The sequence below is a fragment of the Pristiophorus japonicus genome, chromosome 15, assembly GCF_044704955.1.
Source record: "Pristiophorus japonicus isolate sPriJap1 chromosome 15, sPriJap1.hap1, whole genome shotgun sequence".
NCBI lineage: Eukaryota > Metazoa > Chordata > Chondrichthyes > Pristiophoridae > Pristiophorus > Pristiophorus japonicus.
Window position 1 is genome coordinate 91212732 of NC_091991.1, and position 17968 is coordinate 91230699.

At 43.4% G+C, this 17968-nt stretch overlaps 1 protein-coding gene across 1 annotated transcript in view; it reads left to right on the forward strand.

Moving 5' to 3' along the window:
• The window catches only part of dgki (diacylglycerol kinase, iota), a 273169-nt gene that overhangs the window by 145798 nt on the left and 109403 nt on the right, over nucleotides 1–17968 (forward strand). The window lies entirely within an intron of this gene.

The window sequence follows — 17968 nt, forward strand, 5'->3', positions numbered from 1 at the left end:
GTTGACAAGATTTCACATTGGTATTAGATAGAATGTTGGCGTAAAAGCAGGAAGCAGAGAATAGCCAAATATAGAGAACTTTGGGGATAGAAAAAGGACACAAATATTATACGCCAGGGTTTGTTTTTGGGGGTCAGTGAATTGGGGGGGGGGGGGGGAGTTTCAGTGAATCGTGGGAGGGGGATTTCAGTGAATTAGGGGAGGGGAAGTTCAGTGAATCGGGAGAGGGGAAGTTCAGTGAATCGGGAGAGGGGAAGTTCAGTGAATTGGGGGAGGGGGGTCATTGAATCGGGGGAGAGGGGGGTTAGTGAATGGGTGTAGAGGGAGTTCAGTGAATCGGGGGAGGGGGTCAGTGAATCGGGGGGGAGGGGGGTCAGTGAATGGGGGGCAGTGAATGGAGGGAGTGGGGACAGTAAATTGGCGTGGGGGTCGGGGAGGGGGGAGGGGTGGTCACTGAATTAGGTGTGAGATGGTCAGTGAATCGGGCGAGCAAACCATAGAACGTTAGAAAATAGGTTTAGCTAATTTGTCCTAAAATTCTGTTTTTCTCCATGAGCCGTGTGGTCCAATCCCACTCCCTGTGTCACAGCAGGAGTGCATAGCACAGGGTGCAGCGAGATGCCGGTTCTGGTCAGTCAGCCTCCATTATAAACAGGAAATCCTGCGTCAGTATTCAGGCAGTGAAAGACTCCTTCCCATGTGTGGCCAGGTATTATAACTTACCCTGCTGTACTGCGGTGTGTGTCTGATTAACAGTGAATAGGAATCAGAAGTATAGGCTGGTTCAGCCCCGCACTCGATCGAACCCTGCACACTACTGCTCCCCTATTCTTTCTATGGCCTCTGAGCCTGGAATTTGGGAGACTGACAGCTAAGGCCTAATCAATCAGTGATTTATATTCCCACCAGTCAATTGGATCAGTATATTAACTCCATTTACCCACCTTGGTTCTGTAGCCCTTGATACCCTTTCCCCCCAAAAATCGACTAATCTCAGTCTTGAAAATGTTAATTGACCCCCAGCCTTATGGGAAGTGTGTTGTAGATTCCCTCTTATCAACAAGAGCAGACATTGTCGACGAGATTCAACACCGCCTCCAGCGCAGCCTTCGGCCGCCTGAGGAAAAGAGTGTTTGAAGACCAGGCCCTCAAATCTGCCACCAAGCTCATGGGCTACAGGGTTGTAGTAAAACCCGCCCTCCTGTATGGCTCAGAGATATGTAAATTAAACACCTCAAGTTGCTGAAGAAATAACATCAACGATGTCTCCGCAAGATCCTGCAAATCCCCTGGGAGGACAGACGCACCAACATTAGCACCAAGCCAACATCCCCAGCATTGAAGCACTGGCCACACTTGATCAGCTCCACTGGGCAGGCCTCATTGTCCGCAAGCCAGACACGAGACTCCCAAAGCAAGCGCTCTACGTGGAGCTCCTTACGACAAATAAGCCAAAGGTGGGCAGCGGAACATTATAAGGACACCCTCAAAGCCTCCCTGATAAAGGGCAACATCCCTATTGACACCTGGGAGTCCCTGGCCAAAGACCGCCCTAAGTGGAGAAAGTGCATCCTGGAGGGCGCTGAGTACCTCGAGTCTCAACACCGAGAGCATGCAGAAACCAAGTGCAGGCAGTGGAAAGAGCGTGCGGCAAACCAGTCCCACCCACCCCTTCCCTCAACGACTATCTGTCCCACCTGTGACAGAGGCTGTGGCTCTCATATTGAACTGTTCAGCCACCAAATAACTCACTTCAGGAGTGGAAGCAAGTCTTCCTCGATTCCGAGGGACTGCCGATGATGATTACCAAGGGATTTGTTTCACTCTCAGAGGTAAGATATATATATTCACCTTCTCTCCCTCTTTCCACACACTGACTATACACAGGGCTGGATCCTCCTGGGAGAGGTGGGGCTTTAACGTGTTCATGTTGTAGATTCGCTGCTAATGTAGCTGCTTGGCTATCTCGACAAAGCATCTGGACACTGCACTGTTCCACCACTGTCCATGGGCCTTCCCAGTGAGCCTGTAGCCCAGTGTCTAGCATTGTAGTTGTACCACCTTTGCTGCCAGGGTGGCACACATTTCAGATTCTCTGTGTGAGTTCACCCAACCTAGGTCATCCTTAACTGAACTACATATTCTACTACAAACACACAAGCAAAATACTGCGGATGCTGGAATCTGAAATAAACACAGAAAATGCTGGAAATCTCAGCAGGTCAGGCAGCATCTGTGGAGAGAGAAACAGAGTTAACATTTCGGGTCGATGACCTGACAAAGGCTCTGACGAAGTGTCATCGACCTGAAACGTTAACTCTGTTTCTCTCTCCACAGATGCCAGACGCTGAGATTTCCAGCATTTTACATATTCTACTATATTCCTGTTCTCGCCATTGGTATACTCTGACCGTGCGTCTTTGTTTAAGCTCAGGGACTGTGCATGTGGTGTCTGTATTGTATGTCAAATGGTAATGCTCCTGCAGATTCTTGGGGTACCTCCCTCTCAGCATGCAACTGCTATATCCCAGTTCTTGGAATTCTGCTCAGCCTATTGGAGCAGCATATGAACCAATGTGTCTTTAAAACTTTCAACCTGTTTGTCGGAGGATGGCACAGGATAGTTCGGAGTTCTTCAGTCTGACATTGTTGGCATAATTAACTGATTCAGACAGAAATAAGCTCCCCGATCAGACAGAAATAAGCTCCCCGATCAGACAGAAATAAACTCCCCAATCAGACAGAAATAAACTCCCCAATCAGACAGAAATAAACTCCCCAATCAGACAGAAATAAACTCCCCAATCAGACAGAATCTCTTCTGACAATTCAACACGATTGAACATTTATAGCAATGTGGCAGTCACAAAGTCTGTATCCAAGGACGCAAAAGCTACTGCATCTGGATACCTAGACTCCTAGTGTGCCATGGTTAATGTGCACCATTTCCTTGACTGACCCCCGTCGGACATGGGACCTATTATGTTATGCCCATTCTTCAGAAAAGTACATTGGTAATAGGTAGGAGATTCATTGGAGCTTTGCTGCAGTTTCCTGCTTTACCCATGTGTTGATATTGGTCACACGTTAGATAATTAGCCACTAAAAGTGTAACGACCTGTCTTTGGTGCTTTCTTTCCTCACTCTACAACTCCCATGCCCGTCTTGCCGGCTTCAAATCCTCCTCCCTCCATAAACCCAACTTGTCCAAAACTCTGACGCTTGTATCCTGTCCTGTACTATGCCCAATTCGTCAATCAATCCCACCATCCACTTCATCCTCACCGACCTTCACTGGCTTCCCATCCACTAAGGCATGAAATGTAATATCATTAGCCTCATCTATAAATCATTCCTTGACCTTACCATATCCTACCTCTGTGGGTTCCTCGTGCTCTATAATCCCTTCAGTTCCTCTGATTCCAGCCTTCTATTCAATCCCTCCTCCCTTCAACCCACTATTGGTGTCAGAACCTTCATCCGCCTTGATTCTACACTCTGGAACTCCCTCCCTGGACCAACCTTTCCAACTCTCTTTCTTTCTCTCTCTCTCTCTCTCTCTCTCTCTCTCTCTCTCTACCTTCAAATAAAATCTGAAAACCCATCCCCCCCAGCCAAGCTGTCCGTCACCTCTCCAAATCTTTCTCTTCCTGGTTCAATGTCAATTTCCATTTCCTTCACCCATCTCTGACGTGCCCAGTGACATCCTTACATTGCAGGCGCATGCAGAAATTCAAGTTGTTATTGTTGCTGATGAGGTCCTGCATTCGGTATAGAAACATAGAAACATAGAAAATAGGTTCAGGAGTAGGCCATTTGGCCCTTCGAGCCTGCACCGCCATTCAATGAGTTCATGGCTGAACATGCAACTTCAGTACCCCATATTATGACCTACCCTTAGTAAATATTTTCGGTGTGCTTGCCGTACCAGAATCTTTCTGAACTTTTCCAGTTCCTGTCCCTCAACAGGTATGGATCGGCACAGTGGGACCCGAAGTTTGATCTCATAACTATCCTGCATGTCCCTGATGCCCCAACTACTTCTATTGCAGGGTCAGTCTATTCTGTTAACTTTGGGGTCTTAGGTACTCGAGTTCTGTGGGTTGATTGCTTTTTGCAGGAATTTTGGTCGTTTGGACTTCCCCACGTAATTTTTTGTGTCTTGGCATCTCTGTGGCAGCAGGAGTCGACTCACCTTGAGACCTGGGTGTTGCCTCAGATGTTGCACCAGCTGAGCTACCAGCTATGGCCGGCGCTACACCTGTTTTGGACCAGCTTGGCTCTTCAACCTTTACCAAACTTCGAGTCCCAATTATATCTTTTTGCTCCTTGGTGAAGTTAGGCATAATGCTCCCTTCATTCAGATCAATCCTCAGCAAAACCTCGAATAGTCCCAGTATCGGCATTCTGACTCCTCTTTCTCCCAGTGACGTGGTCCTCTAGCTGGACCTCAGCCAATAGTGCATCGACAGATAGATAGATTTTCAACCAATAAGGGAATTAAGGGTTACGGGGAGCGGGCGGGTAAGTGGAGCTGAGTCCACGGCCAGATCAGCCATGATCTTGTTGAATGGCAGAGCAGGCTCGAGGGGCTAGATGGCCTACTCCTGTTCCTAATTCTTGTGTTCTTATGTTCTTATGACTGACCCAGCAAGACCACAAGCGTGGAACATGCTAATCCCTAAGTGTTGATTGCCCTGCCCTAGGTGTGACCATACCAATGCTGGGATACATCCAGTGTCAGGTAATCCTTCAGTATTTGTGAATAATGAACGGATCCTGAAGATGATCTTTATGGAGCATAAACAACCAGGAAGTCCTTTCGTGGTGCACATCAATATGATGACTGCTTAAAAGCTAGTCTGAAACAGACGTCCATAAGTGGGAACAGCTTGCTCGAGATAAGAAAGCCTGGTGAGAAACAATCCACGAAGGCACCTCCTGCTGTGAGGCCCGTCACATTGCTGATACTGAATGGAAACGCCAGCTGAGGAAGTCTCGCTTAATAAACCAAGATCCCCACCTGGTGTATCCAGGATCCAGTGTTCAATCTGTGGCCGCTCATCACCAGCAAAATTAGGTCTCATCATTCATCGGAGGACGCACTGGAGGATCAGAGATGATATTCTTTCTGGCTGTCTTCCTCGAGGTCTAAGGATGAACAAACATGTTTATAACACATTCTACAGTTTCATGCTGTCCATCAGATTTAGACTAGGAAACACCACCAGTGATTTATCATTAAGTGAAGGGATAAACTGTTCAGTCAAACATCTTTGCTCCACTTATGGGTGATTTGCTAATAATTCAAAAGCTCAAATCAAAATAATATTGTCTCCCAATGATATTTGGAATGAAATTAGATTTACCTGAATTAATCCCAGTCGAACTATGGGCTGAATGATCTGCACCCTCACCAACCAAACTCACTGTGCGCATCTTTCTCGACCAGACTATCAGCCCTTCTCCTTCCCGGTGGCCTTGTCTGAGTGTAGCTCCATCTCTTCGTATTTATCTCTCTCTCTGCAATCTATTTTTGTACCTTTCTTTCTTATCTTAAAGCTCTAACAGTAACTCTCATTCTCTTGCTTTCGCTTGGCAGTTACGCAAGGTAACTCAAACCCTTGTCGATCTCTTTAAGATTTTGTTGACGTAAGGTGTTAATATTCACTTTTTAGTTTTGCTAGATGTCTGTCTGTATCAGCTCTATGAATCTTACTGTCAGCTGCCACAACTGTTACATTTTTGGTACTTTTGCAATCTTCTGATCCTAGATTGTTTGGGATGATTGTGATATATCCTTACAAACAAACACACTCTACAAGATGGCTCCAATACAGAAAACCTGTCATCATGTGACTTTGTCACATGACCCTTTATCACATTTACATCAGTAGTTGCATTACCACAGTAGTCCACTAGGTGAAGCAGTAGTCCACTGGGAGTGCTCTATTACACTTCTCCCTCCTTAATGAAGACGTAATCATAACAAAATAATCATTATACATAACTTGCATGGTTATACACAAAAGATATGGACTTACTTTTCCATATTTACATATCAAACTTAACTACTGGTTTTCTGTTTTGAGGAGGATACCTTTGCTCTTGAACAGAACTTTCCAAACTTGTGGTAGAACTTACTCATTCTCGGCTGAGCCTGAGGAGAGTTTTTCTCCAAGGGCAACCCTTGATCTACATTTTGACTCTCTACTTCAGACTGTTTGTCTGTATGACTCAGACTCAGATTAAATTCTGACTTTCTCATGGCCTTGTTTCTAGTACATCTAATGTAGGATTTGTTACTGGTACTCTAATTGTAACAAGACTATCTGACTCATCAGAAATAATCGAATCATTCCAACTTTCAACTCCTGCCACATCTGTAGGTAAAATATGATCAATGTGAACAAATCTAATCTGTCCATGATCAAACATCTTGACCAAATATGTGCGAGGACCACATATCTTCACTACTCTTCCTGGTAACCATTTTAACAATTTATGATGATGGTTCTTCACTCTCATCTTCTGATTCAATTTCACACTTTTCTCTCTTACTCGACCTCTATCATGACTCTCATTCTATCTTGTTTATCTTCGACTGACTGCCAAGTTTGGCTTTAACAACGAACACCTGGTTCTTGGCTGTTGTTTGAAAAAACAACTCTGCTGATGTTCTACCAAAAGTTGTATGAAGAGTATTACGATAAGGAATTAGAAAATTTGCCAATTTGTGGTCCAACGACAACTGCCATTTCTTTGTATTTGCATCAAACATTTGCTTGATGAGGGCACGTTTTACAATTTGTACTATGCACTCTGCTGCAACATTTGAAGCAGTGTGATATGGTGTAACCTTGGTATGTTTCACACCTTTTCTGCTCATGAGCTGTGCAAATTCTTCTGAACAAAATTGTGGCCCATTATCAGATACAATTTCTTTTGGGAGGCCATATAAAGAAAACAATCTTTGAAAATTGTCTATTGTTTTACTTGTTACTCATTTCAAATGACGATCAATCACAATGAACAATTGTTGTCCTTCTACCTCAGCAAAATCTACATGTAACCTTTGCCACGCCCTGGGAGGCCATTTCCATGGCTGTAATGGTACTGATGGTAGTTTCTTGCTTACCAATTGACATGTTGTACACTAACTCACGATGTATTCTATATTTTTATCTAAATCTGGCCACCATAAATAACTGCGTGCAAAACTCTTGGTCAAGCACATTCCCAGGTGCTGGTCATGAAGATCTAACAAGTTGTACCTGAATTTATATGGAATAACCACTCTTGCACCCCACATGATACAATCTTTATCCACTGATAATTCATTCCTTCGAACGAAGTATGGATGACTATCTTCCTCTGATACCTGGTTTGGCCATCCATTTGCTGTGTAATCATACACCTTTGACATCACTGGGTCATGTATGGTTGCTCTACCAATATCTTCACCTGTGACTGGCAGTTCATCAATGTATGAAAAATAGAATACGACTTCTACCTTAGAGATAATGTTCTCAGTTTCTAGTCTTTTGAGTTCTTGCTCAACTTTCTCCTCGAGTGCGTTTGGTATGGGACGTGGCTTGCAGCAAACTGGTCTCGCATTATTCTGCACTCTGACACTTGCCTTGAAGTCTTGGATTGGACTGCCTGTTTGCTTGCTGACATCATCTTTTGATGCAAATTTCATTTCCATACGAAAAATCTCATTTCAATCCAGCTTCAGTGATCCCAACCAATTTCTACCTATCAAGGCAGGCTTGTCTCCTGCCACTACTATAGAAACATAGAAACATAGAAAATAGGTGCAGGAGTAGGCCATTCGGCCCCTTGAGCCTGCAGCGCCATTCAATAAGATCATGGCTGATCATTTACCTCAGTACCCCTTTCCTGCTTTCTCTCTATAACTCCTTGATCCCTTTAGCCATAAGGGCCATATCTAACTCTTTCTTGAATATATCCAATGAACTGGCATCAACAACTCTCTGTGGCAGGGAATTCCACAGGTTAACAACTCTCTGAGTGAAGAAGTTTCTCCTCATCTCGGTCCTAAATGGCTTACCCCTTATCCTTAGACTGTGTCCCTTGGTTATGGACTTCCCCAACATCGAAAACATCCTTCCTGCATCTAACCTGCCCAGTCCAATCAGAATTTTATATGTTTCTATAAGATCCCCTCTCATCCTTCTAAACTCCAGTCAATAAAGGCCCAGTCGATCCAGTCTCTCCTCATATATCAGTCCTGTCATCCTGGGAATCAGTCTGGTGAACCTTCGCTGCATAAGAACATAAGAACATAAGAATTAGGAACAGGAGTAGGCCATCTAGCCCCTCGAGCCTGCTCCACCATTCAACAAGATCATGGCTGATTTGGCCGTGGACTCAGCTCCACTTACCTGCCCGCTCCCCGAAACCCTTAATTCCCTTATTGGTTAAAAATCTATCTATCTGTGATTTGAATACATTCAATGAGCTAGCCTCAACTGCTTCCTTGGGCAGAGAATTCCACAGATTCACAACCCTCTGAGAGAAGAAATTCCTTCTCAACTCAGTTTTAAATTGGCCCCCCCGTATTTTGAGGCTGTGCCCCCTAGTTCTAGTCTCCCCAACCAGTGGAAACAACCTCTCTGCCTCTATCTTGTCTATCCCTTTCATTATTTTAAATGTTTCTATAAGATTCACCCTCATCGTTCTGAACTCCAATGAGTAAAGACCCAGTCTACTCAATCTATCATCATAAGGTAACCCCCTCATCTCCGGAATCAGCCTAGTGAATCGTCTCTGTACCCCCTCCAAAGCTAGTATATCCTTCCTTAAGAAAGGTGACCAAAACTGCACGCAGTACTCCAGGTGCGGCCTCACCTATACCCTATACAGTTGCAGCAGGACCTCCCTGCTTTTGTACTCCATCCCTCTCGCAATGAAAAGGCCAACATTCCATTTGCCTTCCTGATTACCTGCTGCACCTGCGAACTAACTTTTTGGGATTCATGCACAAGGACCCCCAGGTCCCGCTGCACTGCAGCATGTTGTAATTTCTCTCCATTCAAATAATATTCCCTTTTACTGTTTTTTTTTTTCCCCCAAAGTGGATGAACTCACATTTTCCAACATTGTATTCCATCTGCCAAACCTTAGCCCATTCGCTTAACCTATCTAAATCTCTTTGCAGCCTCTCTCTGTCCTTTACACAACCCGCTTTTGCACTAATCTTTGTGTCATCTGCAAATTTTGTTGCACTACACTCTGTCCCCTCTTCCAGGTCATCTATGTATATTGTAAACAGTTGTGGTCCCAGCACCGATCCCTGTGGCACACCACTAACCACCGATTTCCAACCCGAAAAGGACCCATTTAATCCCGACTCTCTGCTAGCCAATTCTCTATCCATGCTAATACATTTCCTCTGACTCCGCGTACCTTTATCTTCTGCAGTAACCTTTTGTGTGGCACCTTATCGAATGCTTTTTGGAAATCTAAATACACCACATCCATCGGTACACCTCCATCCACCATGCTCGTTATATCCTCAAAGAATTCCACTAAATTAGTTAAACATGATTTCCCCTTCATGAATCCATGTTGCGTCTGCTTGATTACACTATTCCTATCTAGATGTCTCGCTATTTCTTCCTTAATGATAGCTTCAAGCATTTTCCCCACTACAGATGTTAAACTAACCGGCCTATAGTTACCTACCTTTTGTCTGCCTCCTTTTTTAAACAGAGGTGTTACATTAGCTGCTTTCCAATCCGCTGGTACCACCCCAGAGTCCAGAGAATTTTGGTAGATTATAACGAATGCATCTGCTATAACTTCCGCCATCTCTTTTATTACCCTAGGATGCATTTCATCAGGACCAGGGGACTTGTCTACCTTGAGTCCCATTAGCCTGTCCAGCACTACCCCCCTAGTGATAGTGATTGTCTCAAGGTCCTCCCTTCCCACATTCCCATGAACAGCAATTTTTGGCATGGTTTTTGTGTCTTCCATTGTGAAGACCGAAGCAAAATAATTGTTTAAGGTCTCAGCCATTTCCACATTTCCCATTAGTAAATCCCCTTCTCATCTTCTAAGGGACCAACATTTACTTTAGTCACTCTTTTCCGTTTTATATATCTCCCTCAATAGCAAGAACATCCTTCCTCAGATTAGGAGACCAAAACTGACCACAATATTCCAGGTGAGGCCTCACCAAGGCCCTGTACAACTGCAGTAAGACCTCCCTGCTCCTATACTCAAATCCCCTAGCTATGAAGGCCAACATACCATTTGCCTTCTTCACCGCCTGCTGTACCTGCATGCCAACTTTCAATGTACCATGACACCGAGGTCTCGTTGCATCTCCCCTTTTCCTAATCTGCCGCCATTCAGATAATATTCTGCCTTCGTGTTTTTGCCACCTCACATTTATCCACATTATACTGCATCTGCCATGTGTTTGCCCACTCACCTAACCTGTCCAAGTCACCCTGCAGCCTCTTAGCATCTTCCTCACAGCTCACACCGCCACCCAGCTTAGTGTCATCTGCAAACTTGGAGATATTACACTCAATTCTTTCACCTAAATCATTAATGTGTATTGTAAATAGCTGGGGTCCCAGCACTGAGCCCTGCGGCACCCGACTAGTCACTGCCTGCCATTCTGAAAAGGACCCATTTATCCCGACTCTCTGCTTCCTGTCTGCCAACCAGTTCTCTATCCACGTTAGTACATTACCCTCAATACCATGTGCTTTAATTTTGCACACTAATCTCTTGTGTGGGACCTTGTCAAAAGCCTTTTGAAAGTCTAAATACACCACATCCACTGGTTCTCCCTTGTCCACTCTACTAGTTACATCCTCAAAAAATTCTGGAAGATTTGTCAAGCACCATTTCCCCTTCATAAATCCATGCTGACTTGGACCTATCCTGTCACTGCTTTCCAAATGCTCTGCTATTTCATCTTTAATAATTGATTCCAACATTTTACCCACTACTGATGTCAGGCTAACCGGTCTATAATTACCCATTTTCTCTATCCCTCTTTCCTTAAAAAGTGGTGTTACATTCGCTACCCTCCAGTCCATAGGAACTGATCCAGAGTTGATAGACTGTTGGAAAATGATAACCAATGCATCCACTATTTCTAGGGCCATTTCCTTAAGTACTCTGGGATGCAGACTATCAGACCCCTGGGATTTATCGGCTTTCAATCCCGTCAATTTCCCCAACACAATTTCCTGACTAATAAGGATTTCCTTCAGTTCCTCCTCCTTTCATAAATCCATGCAGTATTTCCGAAAGATTATTTGTGTCTTCCTTCGTGAAGACAGAAGCAAAGTATTTGTACAACTATGAGAGACTAGCACTGAAACTGATCCTTGAATTTCACTGGTATGGTGATATGTCCTACCACAGGGATTTGTTCTCCTGAGTAGCTTCTTCAGGCCCTGTTTCAGTCAAAAAAATATCTTGTTTCCTCTCTAACACCACCCGGTTACAGTTTTCATCATCGGGGGCTTCGACAATACTATTCGCAGTGACAAACATTTCTAGCCACTCCACATATGCTCCAAAAGCCTTTTGGTCACAATGGAACTCACACAAGTGCCCTATTATTCCCATAGGTGCAGCCATCTTGACTCTTCAGTTCAGCCAAGTGTGCTTAAAATTTACCTTGAATTTTTAGCTGTTCTGCAAAACAAAAAACCTCTCAAAGTCTCTCTGTCGATTGGCTGGATTATCCAGCAACAAAAGTTTCAGCTAGGGAATCCGATTATCCCACCTACATTACCAATGTGATATATTCTTTCAACATCACTAACAAGCGCACTGCACAAGATGGCTGCGTTATAGATAACCTATCATGTGACTTTGTCACATGACCCTTTATTGTATTTGCATCAGTAGTTGCATTATCTCAGTAATCCACTAGGTGGCGTAGTAGTCCACTAGGGGGAGCTCCATTACACTTATATCATAGATAACTCAGACAGTTAAGTCTTACACCTTCCCAAGTGTCTGTCCTTGCCTGGAGATAGAGGTAAACATTCAGTAAAATGCTCAAGAAGCAACTAGTGGTCTCTGTCTGGTAATGGCTTTTAGCTGCTGGACTTACCCAGTGACTCCATAAGATCTCACTTCAGTCTTCGAAAGTAGAGCATGACATCAGACCTTACTTTAACTCCCAGCAGAAGATGAAGTAGCACATCAGCCACAGTCATATAACAGAGTTCGATATTCACAACAGACATTGTATTGGAATAGGAATACAAGCTTACAATACTGACGGACAGGAAAAGATCTGCTGATCCAGCAGGCATGCACCAAACACCATGAGGGGTAAAACATCATGACTTCCGACGCCACCCCCTCATCCCCTCACCCCCTCAACCATGTAAGAGAGAGGCCAAAAAAAAAAACAGGGCCAATAAGGAAAACAAATTTCTGGAAAATCCTCTCTTACCCCCTCAGCCAATCGATACCAGTCCAGGAGATCACACAAACCAAGGGGGTGAAATTGCCCCTTTTTATAGCCCCATTATTGCCGCCGGGGGGGCGCGCAGCCAGCGATGATGTCATCACTGTGCGCGGCGACCCCTCGCCACCCAGTGCTGACCCCTTTCTGCACTGCGGGGGATATTGTGAGGCTGGTTGACATCCGCTTTTGTGGCGGTACTTAAAGGGGAGGGTGGCAGCGCCGAGGGCCGCCATCTTTTGACTCTCGACGATGGCGGCCCCAGCAGGTCCTCATCCCAGAAGCGCCCCGGGAACTGCCCCCAAACGGAGTGGCGCGTGGGAGGTTGCGCTCCGCTTCCTTTCAGGGGCGGTAAGGGCATTTCCGCGGCGGGGGCGGGACCTCCGCACCGGGCGCTAAAAGTCCCGCCCCGGAATTTTAACACACCCAATCAGGGCGCAGGGCAATTTCATTCCCCAAGTCTTATCTATAAACACACTTCAAAATGACGTGATCTCTGCCCCAGTCAAGAACTGCTCCTGCTCCGTCTCGAAGGCATCTTGATACAGGGAAGTGAACTGCAGTTGGTTTCTAAGCTGCGTATGTACTATGACTGGAATCAGAAAAATGCAGCTTATGGGACAATATGCGAGAAGTGTTTAAAAAGATAGGACAGGTTCCAATAAAATAGAGGGGTGGAGTTTCTGCTTTGGGCACAATCGGAAATCCGGCTCAAATTGCACCCAAAATTTCACCTGTTTTGAGAAGTGTTTATTTTTCTTGAGTTTCCACTCAACCCATTTACATATCGCCAAAGCAAAATCTGTTATGCATCAGCGCAATCGGGCAGCGTTTTCAAATGTAATTTTAAAATACTGCTTAAAAAATATTTCTTGATGTATTTAAAAGTGGTAACTAGGTGCAGTTTGATGAATACAGCTGGAAATGGTTTTATCACAAAAAAATAAGCCTTTTAAAATCACAGTGTCAGTCCACCACATGTGAGTAACCAGATTTTAAATGACTAAAATGACTTTTAAAAACTACCTAGGACCATTTGCCAGTTATATTGGGATACAGTGGTCAGTTCCTTAGTAAATTAAAATAAATGACACTCAGAACCTTTTGAAACATGCCTTTGTGCCCAAAAGTTCATGCTTAATTTTTGGAGCCTCCTCAAAGACCTGAAAATGAGCACAATTATCGGAAACTCGCCATGGTTATTAAAACCAGCGCAAAAGATCGCAGAAACTCGATTTGCGCTGAACGTAATTTGTGCTTGAAATTCCGCGATTTTCTGCACCAGTTATGCTGATACCGGCCGAATTGTTCCAAAAAAAACAACACAACTGAGCAGAAACTGTACACCCAATTGTTTCCAGTAGTTGAGGAGTCTAGAAAGAGGGGCCATAGATACTAGATTAAATATGATAGATTTAGAACAGAAGCAGCAGAAACTTCTTTACACTAATAAGAGTACTAATAAGAACATAACAGCATAAGAAATAGGAGCAGGATTAGGCCATTTGGCCCCTCGAGCCTGCTCCGCCATTCAATAATATCATGGCTGATCTGATCTTGGGCTCAACTCCACTTCCCTGCCCGCTCCCCATAACCCTTTACTCCCTTATCGCTCAAAAATCTGTCGATCTCCACCTTAAATATATTCAATGACCCAGCCTCCACAGCTCTCTGGGGCAGAGAATTCCACATATTTACAACCCTCAGAGAAGGAATTCCTCCTTATTTCCGTTTTAAATGGGCGGCCCCTTATTCTAAAACTATGTTCCCTGGTTCTATATTCTCCTCCTCTCTGCATCTATCCTGTCAAGCCCCCTCATATTCTTTTATGTTTCAGTAAGATCACCTCTCATTCTTCTAAATTCCACTGAATATAGGCCCAACCTACTCAAACTTTCTTCATAAGACAACCCCTTCATCTCAGGAATCAAACTAGCAAACCTTCTCTGAACTGCCTCCAATGCAAGTATATTCTTCCTTAAATGAGACCAAAACTGTACAGATTACTCCAGGTTTGGTCTCACCAATATGCTGTACAATTAGAGCAGGACTTCTCTGCTTTTATACTCTATCCCCCTTGCAATAAAGGGCAACATTTAATTTGATTTGTCTTTCTAATTTCTTGCTGTACCTGCATACTAACTTTTTGTGTTTCATGTACAAGGACCCCCCGATCCCTCTGTACCACAGCATTTTGTAATCTCTCTCCATTTAAATAATAATTTGCTTTTCCTACCAAAGTGGATAATCTCACATTTTCCCACATTATACTCCATCTGCCAAATTTTTGCCCACTCACTTAGCCTGTCTATATCCCGTTGAAGATTCTTTGTGTCCTCCTCACAACTTGCTTTCCCAACTATCTTTGTATCATCAGCAAATTTGGCTACATTACACTTGGTCCCTTCATCCAAGTCATTAATATAGATTGTAAATAATCGAGGACCCAGCACTGATTCCTGTTACAATTTGCCAACCTGAAAATGACCCATTTATCCTGACTCTGTTTTCTGTTAGTTAGCCAATCCTCTATCCATGCTAATATATTATCCCCAAACCCGTGAGCTCTTATCTTCTACAGGAACCTTTTATGTGGCATCTTATCAAATGCCTTCTGGAAATCCAAATACACTACATTTACTGGTTCCCCGTTATCCACTCTGCTTGTTACATCCTCAAAGAACTCTGGCAAGTTTGTCAAACATAATTTCTCTTTCATAAAACTATGCTGACTCTGCTTGACTGTATTATAGAAACATAGAAAATAGGTGCAGAAACAGGCCATTCAGCCCTTCGAGCCTGCACCACCATTCAATATGATTATGGCTGATCATGCAACCTCAGTACCCCACTCCTGCCTTCTCTCCATATCCCCTGATCCCTTTGGCCGTAAGGGCCACATCTAACTCTTGAATATATCCAACGAACTGGATTCAACAACTTTCTGTGGTAGAGAATTCCATAGGTTCACAATTCTCTGGGTGAAAAAGTTTCTCCTCATCTCAGTCCTAAATGGCTTACCCCTTATCCTTAGACTGTGACCCCTGGTTCTGGACTTCCCCAACATCGGGAACATTCTTCCTGCATCTAACCTAAATCCCGTCAGAATTTTATATGATTCTCTGAGATCCCCTCTCATTCTTCTAAATTCCAGTGAATATAGTCTCTCCTCATATGTCAGTCCTGCCATCCCGGGAATCAGTCTGGTGAACCTTCGCTGCACTTCCTCAATAGCAAGAATGTCCTTCCTCAGATTAGGAGACCAAAACTGCACACAATACTCCAGGTGTGGTCTCACCAAGGCCCTGCTACTACTTCTTTAATAATGGACTCCAGCATTTTAATAATGGACTCCAGCATTTTCCTAATGACAAATGTTAGGCTAACTGGTCTATAGTTTCCTGCTTTCTGTCTCCCTCCTTTCTTAAATAGGAGCGTTACATTTGTGGTTTTCCAATCGCTGGGACCTCTCCAGAATCCAATGCATCCACTATCTCTGGAGTCACTTCCTTTAAGATTTAGGATGCAGGCCATCAGGTCCAGGGGACTTGTCCACCTTTAGTCCCATTAGTTTGCCTAGTACATTTTCTCTCGTGATAGTGTTTGTTTTAAGTTCCCCCCTCCCTATAGCCCCTTGATTATTTATTATTGGAGTAATTTTAATGGCTTCTAATATGAAGACCAATGCAAAATATTTGTTCAAAGTTTCTGCCATTTCCCTGTTCCCCATTATTAATTCCCCAGTATCATCCTCTAAAGGACCAATGTTTACTTTAGCTACTCTCTTCCTTTTTATATACCTGTAGAAGCTCTTCCTATCTGTTTTTATATTTCTTTCTCATTTACTCTCATAATCTATCTTCTCTATTAGTTTTTTTAATCATCCTTTGCTGATTGCTAAAAAAATTCCTAATCTTTTGGCCTACCTCTAATCTGCGCAACATTGTATGCCTTTGTTTTCAATTTGATACTTTCCTTTACTTCCTTGGTTAGCCAGGGATGGTACATCCTTCTCTGAGAGTCTTTCTTTCTCACTGTAATATATCTTTGCTGAAAGTTATGAAATATCTCCTTAAATGTCTGCCACTGCTTATCTACCGTCTTACCCTTTAATCTAGTTTCCCAGTCCACTTTAGCCAACTCTGTCTTCATATCTTTATAATTACCTTTATTTAAGTTCAGGGCACTAGTTTGAGACCCACGTTTCTCACCCTCAAACTGAATTTGAAATTCTAACATGCTATGATCACTGTTCCCTAGAGGATCCTTTACTATAAGATCATTAATTAATCCTATCTCATTTCACATTACCAGATCTAAAATAGCCTGCTCCCTGGTTGGTTCCACAATGTATTGTTCTAAGAAGCCATCCTGAATACATTCTATGAACTCTTCTTCAAGGCTACCTTTGCCAATTTGATTTGTCCAATCAATATGAAGATTGTCTCCATATCAAAAAAATAATGTTGAAGCACTGGCGAAAGTGCAGGAAATATTTACAAGGATGATACCGGAACGGAGAGGATGCAGCTACCAGCAAAGGTTGAGCAGACTGGGGCTCTTTTCTCTAAAAAAGTGAAGACTAAGAGGAGACCTATTGAGGTCTTTATAATTATGAAGGGGTTCAATAGGTGGATGTAGAGAAAGTCTTTCCACTGTGGGCAAGTCCAAAACAAAGGGGCATAAATATAAGATAGTCAGTAACAGATCAAAGAAAGAATTTAGGATCAATCTCTTTACATTGTGAATGTGGAACTCGCTGCCACATGGAGTGGTTGAAGCACATAGCATTCTGGTCATTACCACAGTGCTGTTTGTGGGAGCTTGCTGTGCGCAAATTGGCTGCTGCATGTCCTACATCGCAACAGTGACTACACTCCAAAAAGTACGTCAGTGGCTGCAACGGACATTTGGGACATCCGGTGTTCGTGAAAGGCGCTATATAAATGCAAGGCTTTCTTTTTTTATTTAAGAGGAGCCTTGGTGCGAGATTAGGGAGAATGGATTAGAGGTATACGGGGGCAGGGTGGAGAGAGGTCATTTGAATGGGACCATAAACACCGGCATGGAACAGTTGGGCCGAATGAGGTTTCTGTGCTGTTGCCTCAATGTAATTCCATGTAATTTAGATAATGCAGAGAGTTACAAAGCTGTGGCATTCACTTCCAGGGTTAGTGGTTAAGACAGAAACTATGTTGGGACCTGGCATATGCTTGTCCTGAAATATTCTGGCAGGATTCAGTGGAATGATTGAGTAAATTCAATCTCCATTCATTATAGTGCAGTCATATGTGAAGTACAGTTTGTAATGAATTATTAATTAAGTACAGGATGCAATTGTCAATGATCAATTCTCAATAATTAAGTACACTCCAATAAACAATAGAATGTCATTAATACTGACTGTTAATAATTAAATATACTATAAAAAGGTAGAATGTGTAATTATTAATAATTGTTTTTTGATTGTTAAAGTATTTTAAGATATCAACA